The following is a 15,773-nucleotide window of genomic DNA, read 5'->3' on the forward strand; positions in this document are numbered from 1 at the left end:
GGCCCGAGCCCGGGACTTCGGTCTCGGTCCCGGCCGACGGCCGCGGGGTCCCCACCGCCCCCGCCCCCGCACCGCGGACCCCACCCGGGCGGGGCAGGAAGACGCGACCCGGAGGCCGGGTGGGGGCGGGGAGGGTGGGGGCGGGGCGGCCCGGGCGGGCGGGCGACTGGGGGGCGATGGGGAGGGGCGGGGGAGGGGGGGTAGGGGTCGGGGCTGGGGGTCTGGGCTGGGGTCGGTGCCGCGATCGCCGCGCTCACCTCGACACCGCGTCCCGCCTGCCGCGCCCGCTCCCCGCCGCCTCAGCCGCCTCGGCCGCCGCTCCAGGAGATGGTCGCGCTCGGGCCGCTCCGCGGGCGCTGCGGGCAGGTGCGCCGGCGAGGCTCAGTCTGTCGGTCCCGCGGCGGCTGCTCCACTCCCGCGCCCGCGCCCGCTCCCGCCGCCGCCGCCGCCGCCGCCGCCTCCGCCTCCGTCCGCCCCTCAGACGCCTCCAGCCATCGGGATGGGCGCGGCGGCCCCTGCCCGCAGCCTCGGGAAACCCCACGGTCGCGTCACCGCGCACGCCGCGCGCGCACGCACCGCTCGACCGAGTCCCCGGCGCGCGCGCGCGCGCTTCGGCCCTGCGCCAGCCCCGCGCGCGTACGCGAACCGCTTAAAGGGGCAGCACCGCGCCCTCGGGGACCCGCTCCAGGAGCCCACGAGGCTGACCTGCCTCTCGCCCGCACCGGGCTGCGCGCCTCAGGTGCTGGCCCGCGGAGCCCTGCGGTGGTATGGGTCTGCCTGCTGCCGACCCGCTTGGTTCCCTGCCAGGTGGACGTGGGTAGAGGCCGCAGAGTGGGAGCCTGCCACCGGACCCGGTGCCCAGCAAAGGCTCTCTGCACCCCGAACATGCGCCCAGCACACACGCCCCGTAACGCACTCTGCGCCCCACATCTGCCTTCTGCACCCCGCACACACATGCATATGCCAGCGCAGGCTGATCAACACCCACGCTGGACCAGGTCGGCCTCAGGGACTCACGGCTTCCGCCTGCCCGCGGAGCAGACGCCCCGCAGTACGAGGTCAGGGCCCGTCCTCGGAGGTGCCCGTGGGGCTCGTGTGAGCTGGCCAGGTGTGGGCAGTGTGGCCTCGATGGTCAAGGCCCTCCTGTCAGGAATGGCCACCTGAGCAGGGAGGTGTGACCACGGGAAAGAGTGTCAGGAGGGACAGATGGACCACCCTTGCAAATGCAGCTGAGTCAGCCAGGCAGCTGAGAAGCGAAGACCCCCTAGTGGGGGAGGGGAAGGAGGTGGAGAGATGGGTCAGCTGTCAGCAGCCTGTAGCTTCCAGTGTCCTCAGAAACCTCCTGGATGTCCATGGATGGAGCCCTAGGCCCACCAACTCCCACCTCTCCATCTGACTTGTGCCTCCCCAGTTCCGACTCCTCCCCACCCCATGGACTTCTTCACTGCAAGAGCCTGCGGTCTCCAACCCTCATCACCCCTTTCCAGCCAGCTCAGCCTCCTGCCCCCAGCCCTCCCTATGCTGCCCTTTCCAGACCAAATCCAGGAGCCCTCCTCCAGGCCTGCACAGCTTGGCTGAAGGAAGCAGGAGGACACACCCAGCAATGCAGCTGTCCCCTTAAACCTCAAGGGGTCCAGTCACCGCCCCCCAGCCTGATTCGCAGCTGCAGCCCATTTGTCCATATGCCTGTGTGCTGTCTGTCTAGGGTGGCCCTGGACCCCAGCATGGAGCCCATGCCTTCCCACCCACGCTAGGGCTGTACTCCCTGTCCCTCCCCCTCCCACGGGTCTTTCCTGCACAAACATGTCCCCACCATCTCTTGTGCCCTTCCTCAATCCCTGGCACAAGAAAATCCCTGCCCCACCCTGAACTCAACCATTTCTCCAAGGAGCCCTGTTTCCTTTCGGTGGGGCATGGTATTTAGAAGACAGGATCCAGGCGCAAGCTGTGCGTGCTGCTACTGGAGTGGCATTACTTCTAGTCCCGGTCAGTGCACAGAGCTCAGGAGCATATACAATACAAGCATACGTGTTTGCATACACACACAGACCCCCCCCATCTGTAACCAATCTCCCATGCTCACCACCACCTTGCCTGGGCGCTGACCGCAGCAGAGACGTCCACCCTGCTCAGCCGAGTGAGGACAGAATGCCAGCTGAATCACTCCTCTGCTTAAAACCATTGAGAGCATCCATTGCCCTGGTCCCTCTGCTCTGTCCTCCTCACTGCCCAGCATCTGGCTCCTCTCCGCTCCTTAAACACTCAGTCACTGCGTTCCACCCTCTGGCCTTTGTCCCTTGGGGCTCCATCTGCCCCGGGGGGGGGTCTCCCCGGCCCGCCTCGGCCCCCCGTGTTGCTCTGGCTCCTGTGGCCTCACGTGGTTCATACCAGGCTGCTTGCTCCTGCCCTGCTCCCCTGCTGAAGGCCGAGTTGGACTCCCTTGCCCACTGCTCCACCTGCCAAGAAGGGCGTGAGGCACACAGTGGGTCCTCAAGGAAGGTTTATGAGCAGGCAATGCTCTGTGTTCCAAGTGAGGGGGACACAACTCAGAGTGGGGGGGAGGGCGGGGGAGCGGGGAGAGTCAGAACACAGTGGTCACTGTGTCCAGGACAAGGGCGGGGGGACAAGACAGCAGCACTGCCCAGTGCTCAAGAGGTGGGTTCCCTGGGGGTCCACTGGTTGGGACTTCGGCACTTTCACTGCCAAGGGCCCAGGTTCGATCCCTGGTCCGGGAACTGAGATCCCGCAAGCCATGGCACAGCCTTGGCAGGTGGGTCCCAAGGCCCCAGACTTGGGGTCAGAGAGGGGCATCCCTCAGAATCCAGCAGGTCTGATGCCATCCTAACTCTATTCCCACCTAAGTCCAGGACTTGGAAAAGTAGAGATGAGGAGGGGGGGAGAAAAGGGGTGGGGGGGAGCAGGAAGGGTGAAAGAAGCGAGCAGTGGGGTGAGTGCTCTCTATGCAGCCCACTCTGTGCTGCTGTGGGGATGGCAGGAGACCTGGGGGACCCTCAGAACCCCCATCCTGGGTCCCTGCATGCCCACCTAAGAGCAGCAGGAGGGCTGGCAGGCCTGGCCCAGGGCTTCCCTGTGCCACAGGCCACCATTAGCCTGGTTGGGCCCATCCTCCATTAATCAGGGCCACAGGGCAAGGCCACACATGAGGACACAAAGCCAGGGCCTGCCCTAGCTGTCTGAGGTTATGGGGTACAGCCCTGTTGCCCCTGCCTAATCTGTAGGTCTGCAGGGTACAGCAGGTCCTTCCCTGGAACTTGCCCTGTGGCTGGGGTCTGAATACTGTTTATGTGTTCATGGACAGGGTGTGAGGGGCAAAGTTGAGGGGAAGGCAGGGGGGAGGGAACAGGGGACACTGGCTGGGCCCTCATTCCCAGATTCCCTGCACGGCCTAGGGCCTCATCCCCATCGTCCCCATGTGATGCACACAGGCCTCAGGGTCCCCAGGCAGCAGGGCCCTTCGGCCTTGAACACACACACCCTGGGCCTTGGTCGGCTCTCAGGAGCCCACAGGAGCTTCTAGCTTCTAGCCAGGGCCTTTGAGACCTTAGGGGTCTGAAGGATGCTCAGGGGACCCTGCCCTCCCTGTCCCACCCTCCATCCCTTCTGCCCAGTCCTCCTGAGGTTTTTGGCCCCCACCTGCCCGCCACTCAGCCCCTCCTTGGTGGGGGTGGGGCATAAACCAGGGCCCCTTCATGGAGAGCTCATGCCTGGCCAGGAACCCAGGCTTCCCCTGACTTCTCGGCAACACTCCCTCCCTCTCTGGATAAACGGCTTAGAGACCAGCCTGTGGTCCTGAGTCCACGGCCACACCCATTCAGTGCATCCGGCGAGGGCCAGGCCAGCTGGGCCCCAGTGCCTGGCTCAGAGCCCAGTTTCGCTAAAAACCTGGGGAGCACGAATGCATAATTCAGATGCCCCGGCCCCATCTGCTCTCTAGCAGGAAATGGTCTGACAGGAAAGTAGGTCTTTTAAAATCTGAATTATTCAAACAATCCGTGCACAAGACTGGACTGCTCCTGGGGACCCCGCTCCAAGCCTGGCTTTGAGGGTCCAGGGCTGCAGGGGGCGGCTCCCGCAGGGTCTGCCTTGTCCGGAAGAGCGCTATCTGCTTCTCCTCCCATAAGTGAGCTGCGGGCCGGACCTGGCCTCCGCGCCCCAGAGGACAGAGGATGAGGGGGGAGGGGCGGAATGTAGGTGATCCAGAAGAGGCCTGATTAGCTCCTGCGGGCCGGCGGGCCAGCAGGCAGAGACGGGGGCTGCTGAGCGAACGGGGTCAGACGGGGAGGCGGCTCCTGCTTCTCTCCGCCGAACTTACTGAGGGGTGTGCCCACTGGGTGCCAGGGTGGCCCAGGTCCCCGAGCCCACCTCCGCTCTGACGGGGGGCAGGTCTGCTGGGGGGCGTGGGGAGAGCAAGGTGGGCAGTGGGAAGGGGACAGTCAAGCAGACCCCCCATGGCAGGCAGAGAGGGAGCGAGCTGCGGCGTGGGTGCCAGGGGGCCCAGGGGAGGGTCCAGGCCCAAGGTGGGAGTGGCCGACCAGGTCGCGGGCATCACAGCCCAGGAAGCTGGTATGGCGGGCAGAGTGCACCTCCCCGGCCCTGGGGAGGTGCTGCCTGTTGCCCCTTCGTCGCCAGCAGCCCTTGAGGGACCTCTGGGCCCCTTCCCCTGGGCAGTGGAAGCAGCCCCTCCCCCTCCCTCTCCCATGACTCGTCCCTTGGCCCCGAGCCCCCACCATGCCTCTCGTGACCTGACCTCCAAGCCTGTGACCCTCCTTGTCACCCACCTTTGCTCGTAAACCAGACATCCCTCGTGGGGGGCACCAAAACATGGGGGTCAGTGGGGAATCAGGAAGTGGCACCTGGGGTGGAGGGGGGTGCCCGCACGGGGGTGGGAGGTTTGCTCTCAGCTGGGCAGCTGCACCTCAGGGGCAGACACAGGAGGGAAGACCCAGGTGGCCTCCTTGCCACTCCCAGAGGGGGCCGTCCTGGGGGGCTGACGGCAGCTCAGACCATCAGCTCCAGCAAACGCCCTCGCTGCCTTCCTGGGAGACGTTCCTTGGGGCAGCTGCATCAGGTCCGTCTCGCTGCAGAACCTGGGGCAGGAAAGCCTGGCTCCATGGATGGCTCTGGGGCCACAGCAAACCTAACGAGGGGTTTTTCAATGTCATTCGTGGAGTGAGGCATCTTTGGTTGAAAACACAGACCTCTCTAAGGAAGCAAGATACAACCATGAGTGAGGAGGGGTAATCCCCACACATCCCCCCAGAAACGCGTGCACCACAGATATACACACAACACTAACACACTCCCGGGTTGGATCAGCCCCGCCTCAGGGTAGCAAGAGGCAGAAGCTTAAATAGCTTATCTGAAAAGAGGCACTTGACTGGCTCAGACACTCAGCCTCAGCGAGGCTCCCAGTGGGCTCTGGCTCCCCAGTGATGCCTCCTGCCTGGTGGGGAGGTGCCTGCTGGGGCTGCCTTCCCACTCCCCCAGCTAAGCAGCTACAGCGCTCCAGATGCTCTGGGATGCGGTGTGTGGACCCCAGGAAGGCTCTGAAAGGCTTCACTCAGATTTCACGTGGCCCTGGAGGCAGGGGATGGAAGGGCCACTGGCTCTGTTGGGACAACATGCAGCGTGCCCGGAGCAAAGGTGAATGTTGTCACCAGGAGGAGGAGGGCTGCCGGGCAGGGGAAAAACACTATGGAAATGCAGCAGGATTTGGGCAACAACTGAGACACTCATAAACCGAGCCACTGCTGGCTGTGGGGTTCAAGGCCCACAAGGCCCAGGTTCCGGCTCCTCCCAGCTGAGGCCAGGCAGCCCCAGCCTCTGGCCTGCTCCATCCTGAAACCGGATGCTGGGGCACAGGCTGGAGGGACGAGGCTGGGCAACCCTTGCCTCCCCGCTCCGCCCCGCCCCACCCCCCACTGCAGCCTCCAGGGACTCCCAGGCAGGCGTCGAGGGTGCCCCATGGGGCGGCCGGCGCTCCCGCCCGGCCCAGCCCCCAGCCCCATTTCCTCGCCGGGCCTGGGCGGCGCCCTTGGCAGAGAGGCTGCGATTGTTCTGCGCTGGCGCTTCCCGCAGCAGCCTGCAGAAGGTCGGGCAGTCACCAGCCCAGCCCTGCAGCGCAGCTGCCAGAAACGCCCTAGGCGCATCCTGGGCCGGGGCTGGGAGTGCTGAGACCCGAAGGAGAGGAGGCGTGATGCAGAGACGCCAAGGCCCCGGGAGAGCCCAGGGTCGGAGCGGGGCACACCCAGGCCCTGACACCCGCACACAGACACAGACGAGAGAGGGCAGCCCAAGCGGGCACCAGATGAGGGACCAGGGAGGCCTCAGTGCCCAGAGTAGGTGGGGTCTGCAACTGGGAGCCCGCTGCGTGCCGAGGGACCTAGGGGTGGTGAGGAGGCCCGGTCCAGAGGTGGCCACTGCCCCAGAGAGGCCTAGGGGCTCTGAGCCCCCAGACCCCTTCTGGGCCCCACCTCCTCCCCAGCCTGGCCAAGCCTCCTGTCCTCAGGTGCTATCTAGAGGCCTGGGCAGGCTCAGGGAAGCGCCCCTGGGGCCTGGAAGATGGGGCAGGCTCCTAGCTGCTTAGCAGCACACACCCGCGTGGGCACACTGGCTTGGTGGGCTGCAGGCCCGTGCAGGGTGACCGGGGCTTCTTCCCCCATCCTGGCCGGAGCCAAACCTTGACGGTCCCCAGAGCGGGGACAGCCTGCACACTGCCCGGCCCCTAGTTCCCGCCGCAGACAGGAGCGGGGGCTGCTGGGGTGGTGGCCAGAGGGACCTTTCCGGGGGAAGAGGGGGGCTGCTGCCAGGGCCGCCCTGGTCTCCAGCTCCCCTCGCCTCCCTCTGCCCGCGCCCCGCCTGGGGAGAGCGCCCAGCTGTGCTGGGGATTCCTCGCCCCGCAGAAGGTACCCTGGGACTCAGCTCCACCAGCACCGGCCGGGTAACCAGCTTGCACCTGTGACACCAGCAGGCAGGAGGGTGGCCGGTCCAGCCTCGGGGGTGCCTGCAGCCCTCGAAGCCTTCCTGAGCTCACTGCCCTGTCCAGCCACATGAGGGGCAGCCCAGAGTCGGCCCCAGAGCCTGGGCCCCGTGCTCGGGCACAGCCCTCTCACCCCAGGACGCTGGCCTGAGGTCATGTTGTATGAAGACGCTACGCAGGGCCACTTCCAGCAGGAGGGCAGCCACGGAGCAGAGGGGAAGGGATGCACTTCCTCAAGGCCACAGGGGCCCAGAGCCACCCTGGGCGGTCACCTGTGACCACGGACTGGGCAGCATGCCACATCATGCCACGCATCTGCCATGCCACGTTACCTGCCACATCATGTCACAAAGTGCCACATCACTCTGCCAGCCAGGCCGCCCAGGGCTTGACACGGTGACAGAGCCTTGTCCCGGGGTGCCTGGCAGGAAGGGCCTTTCCTCTGGGCCTGCACCCTGTCCCGACTGCTCTGTGGTCTCTTCTCAAGTCCCACCCTGGAGGACTGTCCTTTCCAAAAAAAAGACCCCACCGTGCTGCCCCTCCCTGCGAGGGGGCAGGGACTCATTCTCACGACCAGAAGGCCAGGGTTCCCACCCGGGCCCCCGCTCAGCTTGGCCCGTGGGGTCTCCACCGGGAAGTCCCTCCGCGCAGGGCAGCCCACATTCCCTGTCAGAAGGGAGATGCCTCAAGAACTCCCAGTGACTCAAAGGTCCCCCCAGATAGGGTTCTGCCCCATGAACTACATTTGGTTTTGAATCTTGGTAGAACACACCTAATGTGAAACTTACCGCTAAACCCTTTGGAAGTATACAGTTCGCGGCATTTAGTACGTTCACCTCACTGTGCAGCCACCACCTGCATCCAGCTCCAGAGCATCTTCATCACCTCAAAAGGAAACCCCGCCCCCATTAGGCAGTCACTCCCCATTCCCTCCCCTCAGCCCCCGGCAACCACGAATCTGCTTTTTATCTCCAAGGATTTACCTGCTGTATGTACTTCGTCCAAGCAGAATCATACAGCATGTGTCCTTCTGGGTCCGGTTTCTCTCACTGAGCATCGTGTTCTCAAGGCTCATCCATGTTGTAGCAGGTGTCAGCACTTCATTCCTTTTTATGGCGGATAGTCCATTGTGTGTATACACCACCATTTGTTTATCCACCCATCGACTGATGGACATTCGGGCTGTTTCTCCTTTTGGCTATTGTGAATAGCGCTGCTGTGAGCATTCGTGTACACGTTTTTGTTTGAACACCTGTTTTCAATTCTTCTGGGTATTTACCTGGGAGTGGGATTGCAGGGTCATACAGTGACTCTATATTTAACCTGCAGAACCACCAAACTGCTTTCCACAGCCGCTGAGCTAGTTTACATTCCCACCGGCAGTGCTCAAGGGCTCCAAGAGCTCCATACCCACACCAAGGCTTGTCACTATCTGCCTGTTTGACTCTAGCCATTCTAGTGGGTGTGAAGTGGTATCTCATTGTGGTTTGATTTGCATTTCCCTGGTGACTAGGGACATTGAGCATCTCTTTATTTAAATTTTATTATTATTATTTTTAGCGTCTTTATTGGAGTATAATTGCTTTACACTGTTGTGTTAGTTGCTGTATAACAAAGTGAATCAGCTACACGTACACATATATCCCCACATCCCCTCCCGAGCATCTCTTCTTGCGCTAAATGGCCGTGTGTATGTCTTCTGTGGAGAAATGTCTATTCAAGTCCTCTGCCCTTTTTTGAACTTGTTTTTTGTTGTGGTGGTGGTGGTGGTTTTGAGTTGTAAGAGTTCTCTATATAATCTGGACATGAGACACTTATCAGATATGTAATTTTGCAAATATTTTCTCCCATTCTGTCAGTTGTTTTTTTCACTCTGTTGTTAGTGTCCTTTGATGCACAAAAGTTTTTAATTTTAGTGAAGTCCAATTTATTTCTTTTTCCTTTCTTGCTTCTTTGTTGCTTGTGTTTTTGACTTTGTATCTAAAAAGCTAGGGCTTCCCTGGTGGCGCAGTGGTTGAGAGTCCGTCTGCTGGTGCGGGCATGCGGGTTTGGGCCCTGGTTCGGGAGGATCCCACATGCTGCGGAGCGGCTGGACCTGTGCGCCACGGCTGCTGGGCCTGCGTTCTGGAGCCCGCGTGCCACGGCTGCTGAGCCCGTGCTCCTGGAGCCCGTGCTCCACGGCAGGAGTGGCCACTGCCCTGAGAAGCCCGCGCGCCACTGCAAGGAGTGGCCCCCGCTCACCGGGGCTGGAGAGGGCTCATGTGCAGTGGCGAGGACCCAGTACAGCCAAAAATAAATAAATAAATATGTTTAAAAAAAAAAAAAAAACCCAAAACCAAAACAAAAAATAAAAAGCTATTGCCAAATCTATGTTATTGAAGATTTACTCCTATGATTTCTTCTAAGAGTTTTTAAGTTTTTTTTTTTGTTTGTTTTGGGTTTTGTTTTTTTTTTTGCGGTACGCGGACCTCTCACTGTTGTGGCCTCTCCCGTTGCGGAGCACAGGCTCTGGTTGCGCAGGCTCAGCGGCCATGGCTCACGGGCCTAGCCGCTCCACGGCATGTGGGATCTTCCCGGACCAGGGCACGAACCCGTGTCCCCTGCATCGGCAGGTGGACTCTCAACCACTGCGCCACCAGGGAAGCCCAGTTTTATAGTTTAACCTTTAAATTTAGGTCTTATCCATTTTGAGTTGATATTTGTATATGGTGTGAGGTAGGTGGTTCAAATTCATTCTTTTTCATGTGAATATCCAGTTTTCCCAGAACCATTTGTTGAAAAAGCTGTCCTTTCCGCACCAAATGGTCTTGACACCCTTGTTGAAAATCATCTGACCCTAAGTGTGAGGGTTTATTTCTGAGCTCTCTATTCTATTCCATTGGGGCATGTCTGTTTTTATACCAGTACCACACTGTTTTGATCACTGTAACTTTGTAATAAGTTTTAAATTGGGAGTTTGAGTCCTCTGACTCTGGTCTTATTTTTTAAGATCGTTTTGACTATTCAGAGTCCTTTGCAATTCCGTATGAATTTGAGGAATGAATTTTCCTCAATGGCAAAAAAAAAAGGCCATTGGCATTTATCAGCTACTTCTTAAAAATGTAAGTTCTGGGAGGAGACCGTGGTGGTGGCTCAGTCCTCCTTACCTGGGCAGTGGTCAGCTTGCTCAGGTCCTGTGGCAGTGAGGAGGGCAGGTCCTGTTGGGAGGTGATGGGGACCACTGGGGGGTCTGAGCAGGGGTGAGACCCCCTCTGGTTGCCTGAGGGCGGGTGAGCCTGTGGAGGGCAGCGCAGTGCTGGCAGGCCTGACAGGGCCAGCTATCTGGAGTGATGGGGCTTGTGTTGGTTCAGGGGAGAAGGCACAGAGGAGTCAGGGGTGACATCAGGGTGTCTGTCCACACAGCTGAACTGTGAGCAAGCCGGGAGGATGGGAGGGGCAGCTGGGGAGGGCAGTTCCGGTGGGGTAGGGGGAGAATGTTATGTGTCCTGGACCTTTCTAACCCAAGACGCTTGTAGGTGCTGGCCGAGAAGCAGGCCTGCAATGGGCGTGGAGAGCCATGGGCCAGTGAGGGGCCATGGGGGAGCATGGGTAGCTGAGGATGTCCCCCCACTGGGGAAAGGGGTGAGGAGAGAGCGGCAGGAGAACCCCAGACAGAGGTGGGAACTTTGTAGACAACAGGTTTGTGTGGCCAGGGTGGCAGGGACCAGCATGGGGTGGGATCCCAGGCGGGGACCCAGGCACCTACAGGGTCCCAGAGGTGGCCTGGGGAATGGTACATGTGAACACAGGCAGGAGGCAGGAGAGGGCTACAGTGAAGCGGGAGGCCTTGACTGCTGGGCCTGGGGGCGCCTCAGAAGGATGGGGGCCCTTCCTGGCGCTGCCCCCCACCCCCATCCTCTCTTCCACTTCTTGACAGCACATTCTTATTTACTGGTTTTTCCCGGGCAGCAGAGGGCCCTCCTCAGCCAGGGCAGAGCCTGGAGCTGGCGGGAAGAAAGGCAGCACAGCCAGCAGTCAGCAGAATGGGCGGGGCTCTGGTTCCCTGGAGGCCCCCTTACTCCCATTGGGCACCTGGGGACACTGTTCAGCCTGGAGGGGGGCCCACCCCCATCCGGTCTCCCCTTCCTCCCCTTCCCATCCTCCTTCCCACAGAGTCTGGCTTCGCCTGGGCCAGCTGCCCCTTGCCCCAGGCATGAGTCCAGCCCGTCAGGCCGACGGAACTGCCAGGAAACAGCTTGCTGGGACCCAGGGGCATCTCCAGCACCCAGAGCCCCCAAGCTGACTTCTGAAGTGGTGGTGGGCCCCCGGGTGTCTGTGGGGGCAGCTCGGTGTGGGCTGGGCCAGGAGGGACAGCAAGGGGGGTCACTGGGCCCTGTGCTTACACTCAGGCTGGGCACCACTGCTCGTGCCCAGGGGCAGGCACAGGGTGGGGGGATGGCATGCACCCTCTGCAGGGCCACCCAGGTCCCCGCGCCCCCTGCAGCACCCCACCTCCAGGCCCCCCGGCGTCTCAGTCCTGCAGTCCTCAGCCATGGGACCTTGATCCTGAGGACGCAGCTCTCCTCCCCTGGGGAGGGGCCCTGCCTGAGGGCTGTTTGTGAAGAGTCCTGTCCCTGAGGCCCAGCCCACCAGCCACCCGGGAGGTGATGCAAGTGGTGCCTGGAAGGGGCAATGAGAGGCAGGTATGAGGCCAGTGGGCCTGGAGCCGGTGGAGTCCCAGGGCGCGGTCTTGGAGGCTCGAAGGCTTGGGGCTCAAGGAGGGGGAAGAGGAAGTGGTGCGCTGGGACCTCAGGCAGCAGGGGTGCAGGCCAAGCACGGAGCATGTGCTGGCCCCCAGCTGTCCCTCCTGGGGCAGCCAGGCCGGCAGGCACTGGGTGTTTTGGAAACCAGCAGGCCTGGCTGGGCACGTGGAGGGGTGCTGCCTGGAGCTGGGGCCCTGGAGCTCTCGCTGTGAGGTCCATCTGGGCCCCGCTGGGCCCCGATACATTCCCCTGGGCAGATGCCCCGCGCTCATGCCCAGGCCTGCTCTGGGGTTCCCGGGGGGTGGCTCAGCCTGCGAATCAGACTTCTAAGGGCCTGTCTGTCCTGTCCTATTGTCCCTCCAGCAGCCCCTGGGCACTGAGGTGTCCAGACCTTTGAGACAGATCATGGGGAGGAAGCCCCCACAGTCTGTGAGTATGAGGTGCCGTGGGTCAACCTCACTGGGCACCACTGTGGGCACTGCTGAGGCCAGGGCCATACGTGCCCCGCCCCCAAACGGCCCTGTGCGAAGCCCATGGGTGCTGCCCCCAAGGCCAAGCTCTGCGGAAAGGCCAGCCAGGGGCGGGCTCAACTTCTCCAGTCTGTCCCCTTGGTGCAGGACAGACCTCCAGGCTCCTGCCGCCCTCTGGCTGCTGGGCCCACTGGAACCAGAGGGGTCTGAGGCCCTTGCTGCATCTTCGAAACCTCTTTTAGCTTTTGGACAAAATGACCTTGCTGGTGTCACATTCAGACAAGCCTGAAGAGGACAAGGGAGGAGGAGCCCCTGAGCCGGGCAGGGGAGCAGGGGGTTCAGGGATGCCAGGGTCAGCCTGGGGCCTGGCAGAGCAGGGGTCACACTGGGTCACACGGCAGCAGAGCAGAGCAGTGGGCCCGAGCTCCTGAGCACGGCTGGCCGGGGTCTCAGGACGACGAGGTTCAGGGCCCACATCTGCCCTTGTGTAAAGGCGGGGTGGGGGTCTGCCTGGTGCAAAGGGCTGCCTGGGGACGGGGGTGCTTCTCCGGGGGTCTGAACTCTCGGTCAGGGGTCGGCCCAAGGCGAGCGGTGGCTCCACTTTTCCCGGTCGGCACCCTGCCCCCCGCTCCCCTCCCCGCTACCCCTCGGCAGGCTGGCCCTTCGCCGCCTTACAGGTTAATACTTATGCCTATTTTTGTTCTAACAGTTGAGGGAACCCAAGAATGAGGCTTCGAGGGCAGGGTTTTGAAAGGCGGGATGGAGAGTGGCCGGGCAGGAGGCTTGGGAAGACGACCCTGCCCAGCTCCAAGCCCAGGAGGGCCGCCCTCAAACGCTTGTGCCCGTCCAGCAGCGATCCCCGTCTGCGCTCCGCGCGGCCCGCGAGCGTCGCCTGGTGCACACGCGCGGAGTGGCCGCCCGAAGCGGTGCTTCCGGGCCGGGGATGGGGCGGGGCCTAGGGCAGAGCTACGTGACGGTGAAGGGGCGGGGGCAAGTATCGGGGGCGGGGCCTGCAGATAGGCAGGGGCGGGGCCTAGTGGCTGGCCGGGGGCGGGACCGAGGGCAGAGCCGTGGGACAGGGCGGGGGCGGGGCCGAGCGTCGGGAACTGGGCCGGGGCTTGAGAGGCTCAGCTCCGGACTCCGCCCAACCGGGTGGGCGGGCGGGCTGGCACTCCGCACGAAGAGCCCGGAGGGCCACGGCGACCTGTTCCCAGACAGGCTTGTGATTTTGCTAAAATCCATAGTTTTCAGGGCTGGTAACTCGCAGTACATCCCGCCCGCTCTTCGCGGAAACAAGCCTTTTCAGTTCTTAGTTGTTTCCTCTGGTCTTGATTTAGAAATTAATCGAAATCTCGGTAGTTGGAGAATGTGGTCAGTTTGAGGCTGATCTTTAGTGTTGAGATTTCTTTGTGGATCAATACATGATCTATTTTTAGAGCAATGCAGGGTTGCTAGAAAAGGATGTTCTGAGGCTGCTACCCCAGACCCAGCGAGCGCGTGGGGCGCTGGGCGCAGGGGGGCGGGGCTTCCGGGACGCGCCCGGCGTGGGGCTCAGGGGACCGGGAGGGCCAGCCTTTCTGTAGGCTGTGTCTGTGGACTGGGAGCGCCTGGACTTTGTTTTTATCCGTTTAGGCAATTCAATCGCTTTTAAAGTGGCGATTGTTTTAAATGGCATAATTTCGATTACTGGTGTATTCGGATTTCTTCTTCTTTTTAAAAAAATATTTATTTATTTATTTAGGCTGCGCTGGGTCTTCGTTGCAGCATGTGGGATCTAGTTCCCTGACCAGGGAACCCAGTCCCCCTGCATTGGAGGCGCGGAGTCTTAACCAATGGACCGCCAGGGAAGTCCCTGGATTTCTTTTTTAAAATAAACTTTATTTTTAGAATTGCTGTAGATTTTCAGAGAAATTGCTGAGACTTCCGGAGAGTTCCCATGCACTTCACTTCACGGTCGATTTCCTCTATTATGAGGAACTACAGTACACTTGCTACAATAAATAACCCAATATTGACACATTATTAACTACAGTCCACACTTTATTCAGATCTACTTAGTTTTTACCTAACACCCTCTTTCTGTTCCAGGATCCCACAGTAAGTTTAACTGTTCTCCCTGGGCGCCTCCTGGCTGCGGCAGTTTCTCAGACTTTCCTTGTCTTCGGTGACCTTGATGGTTTTGAGTGCTGGTCAGGACATCCTGTAGCCTGTTCCTCTGTTGGGATTTGTCTGGTGGGGTTGTGGGTTTCAGAGAGGTACAGTGCCCTTCTCGTTGCAAGTGTCAAGGGTGAATGCCCTCAACATGGCTCACCACTGTGACCCTGGCCCTGATCACTGGGCGGTGAGCCTTTCCATTCTCTGCCCATTGGAAGGAAGTCAGTATTGGCCAACCACGATTAAGAAGTGGGGAGTTGTGCCCCCTTCCTTGAGGGTAGAACATCTACATAAATTATTTGGAATTCTTCTGTATGGAATATTTGACTCTTGCATTTATTTATTTATCCTGTCACTTGTATCAATATGGAGTCATGGATACATATTTATTTTTATTGTGGTTATACACATAACATAAAATTTACCATTTTAATTGTTTTAAGTGCACAGCTCAGTGACATTAAGCACATTCACATTGTTGTGCAACCATCACTACTATCTGTCTCCAGAACTTTCTCATCTTGCAAAGCTGAAACTCTGTCCCCATTAAACACTAACTCCCCACCCCCTACCCCAGCCCCTGGCAACAGCCACTCTACTTTCTGTCTCTATTAATTTGACTACTTTAGGGATGGTACATAAATGGAATCATTCGGTATTTGTCTTTTTATAACTGGCTTATTTCACTGAGCACGATGTCCTCAAGGTTCATCCATGTTGCATTAGGTGTTAGAATTTCCTTCCTTTTTAAGGCTGGCTAATAATAATTCTATTGTATATTGTATTAGGGTTCTCCAGAGAAATCAATTATATATATAATATAAAAAATGTATGTAGGGCTTCCCTGGTGGCACAGTGGTTAAGAATCTGCCTGCCAATGCAGGGGACACAGGTTCGATCCCTGGTCCGGGAAGATCCCACACGCCACAGAGCAACTAAGCCTGTGCACCACAACTACTGAGCCTGCGCTCTAGAGCCTGGAAGCCACAACTACTGAAGCCTGCACGCCCTAGAGACTGTGCTCTGCAACAAGAGAAGCCACCGCAATGAGAAGCCCGCGCACCGCAATGAAAAGTAGCCCCTGCTCGCTGCAACTAGAGAAAGCCTGCTCTCAACAACAAAGACCCAACTCAGCCAAAAATAAATAAATTAAAAAATATATATATGTAAAATATATAGAGATGAGGTTTTAATTATTTATTTATTTATTTATTGAGGTATAAGATGGGGAGTTTTTTTTTTTTTTTTACGGTACACGGGCCTCTCACTGCTGTGGCCTCTCCCATTGCGGAGCACAGGCTCCGGACACGCAGGCTCATGGGCCCAGCTGCTCCGTGGCATGTGGGATCCTCCCGGACCGGGGTACCCGGCAGGCGGACCCTCAACCGCTGCGCCACCGGGGAAGCC

At 59.8% G+C, this 15,773-nt stretch overlaps 1 protein-coding gene across 4 annotated transcripts in view; it reads right to left on the bottom strand.

Moving 5' to 3' along the window:
* The window catches only part of GNB1 (G protein subunit beta 1), a 91,465-nt gene extending 91,032 nt beyond the window's left edge, over nt 1-433 (bottom strand). For 2 of the 4 annotated variants that reach the window (XM_067717726.1, XM_067717727.1), the window contains exon 1: nt 258-433. The gene's annotated coding sequence lies outside the window, so the exon portion shown is untranslated. The remainder of the gene's footprint in view (nt 1-257) is intronic. The other 2 variants (XM_067717724.1, XM_067717725.1) reach the window with 1 other exon arrangement.
* Nucleotides 434-15,773: the final 15,340 nt, after the last annotated feature.

The sequence above is a fragment of the Pseudorca crassidens genome, chromosome 2 (genome assembly GCF_039906515.1).
Source record: "Pseudorca crassidens isolate mPseCra1 chromosome 2, mPseCra1.hap1, whole genome shotgun sequence".
Lineage (NCBI taxonomy): Eukaryota > Metazoa > Chordata > Mammalia > Artiodactyla > Delphinidae > Pseudorca > Pseudorca crassidens.